Here is a 1,664-nt window from a genome sequence, read left to right on the forward strand (position 1 = left end):
TTTGGTTGTTCATTCTTGTTGTTTTTTTCAACTGTTCTTTTGTTACCAAACCAAACTTGGGTGTGCTTTCCCACATGCAGTACAGCCAGTCTCCTGAAAGCAGTCTGTGGTGAAGCACTTATTGTGGCACCAAGCAAGGAATCCAGGCAGCTAGTGCTTAAGAGGTTCAAGCACTTAAAAAAAAAATTATTTATTCATTTTAGTTGGAGGCTGATTACTTTACAATATTGTAGTGGTTTGCCATACACTGACCTGAATCAGCCATGGGTGTACATGTGTCCCCCGTCCTGAACCCCCCTGCCTCCCCATCCCATCCCTCAGGGTCGTCCCAGTGCACCAGCCCTGAGCACCCTGTCTCATGCATCAAACCTGGACTGGTGATCTGTTTCACATATGGTGATATACATGTTTCAGTACTATTCTCTCAAATCATCCCACCCTCGCCTTGTCCCACAGAGTCCAAAAATCTTTCTTTACATCTGTGTCTCTTTTACTGTCTTGTGTATAGGGTCATTGTTACCATCTTTCTAAATTCCATATATATGCATTAATATACTGTATTGGTGTTTTTCTTTCTGACTTACATCACTCTGTATAATAGGCTCCAGTTTCATCCACCTCATTAGAACTGATTCAAATGCATTCTTTTTAATAGCTGAGTAATATTCCAGTGTGTATATGTACCACAGCTTTCTTATCCATTCGTCAGTCGATGGACATCTAGTGTGCTTCCATGTCTTAGCTATTGTAAACAATGCTGCAGTGAACATTGGGGTACATGTGTCTCTTTCACTTCTGGTTTCCTTGGTGTGTATGCCCAGCAGTGGGATTGCTGGGTTGTATGGCAGTTCTATTTGCAGTTTTTTAAGGAATCTTAAAAAACTGTTCACATTGTTCTCCATAGTGGCTGTACTAGTTTGCATTCCCACCAACAGTGTAAGAGAGTTCCCTTTTCTCCATACCCTCAACAGCATTTATTGTTTGTAGACTTTTTGATACCTGCCATGCTGACCAGCGTGAGATGGTACCTCATTGTGGTTTTGATTTGCATTTCTCTGATATTGACTGATGTTGAGCATCTTTTCATGTGTTTGTTAGCCATCTGTATGTCTTCTTTGGAGAAATGTCTGTTTAGTTCTTTGGCCCGTTGTTTGATTGGGTCGTTTATTTTTCTGGTATTGAGCTGCATGAGCTGCTTGTATATTTTTGAGATTAATTCTTTGTCAGTTGCTTCATTTGCTATTATTTTCTCCCATTCTGAAGGCTGTCTTTTCACCTTGCTCAAACACTTTTAGGGAAAAGTTTTTAAAGACAGGATGAGAGAGAGGGGTTGCAGTGTGTGATCAGTTCATGGACATCCTTCTGATTGGTTGTTGGTAAGGTAATCAGGAGTCAGCATCAACAAGCTTCTGGTTCCAACACATCCAACACATCTGGTGTCTAGGTGTTTGTGGGCAGCATAGAGTTAACTTCTTCCACCTGGTGAGCTTCAGTATCTGCAAAACAGCTCAAAGGACATGGCTCAGAATATTATCTATATAGTGCTTGAGAAGGAACTAAAACTCCTTGACTTCTTTTAATAGCTAAACTCTTATAATTTTATCTTTTTTTTTCTCCCATTCTGTCTGTAGTTCTTCACTTCTCTGATTAAATTTTCTCTTTGG

The sequence above is a fragment of the Dama dama genome, chromosome 19, assembly GCF_033118175.1.
Source record: "Dama dama isolate Ldn47 chromosome 19, ASM3311817v1, whole genome shotgun sequence".
NCBI classification, from domain to species: Eukaryota; Metazoa; Chordata; class Mammalia; order Artiodactyla; family Cervidae; genus Dama; species Dama dama.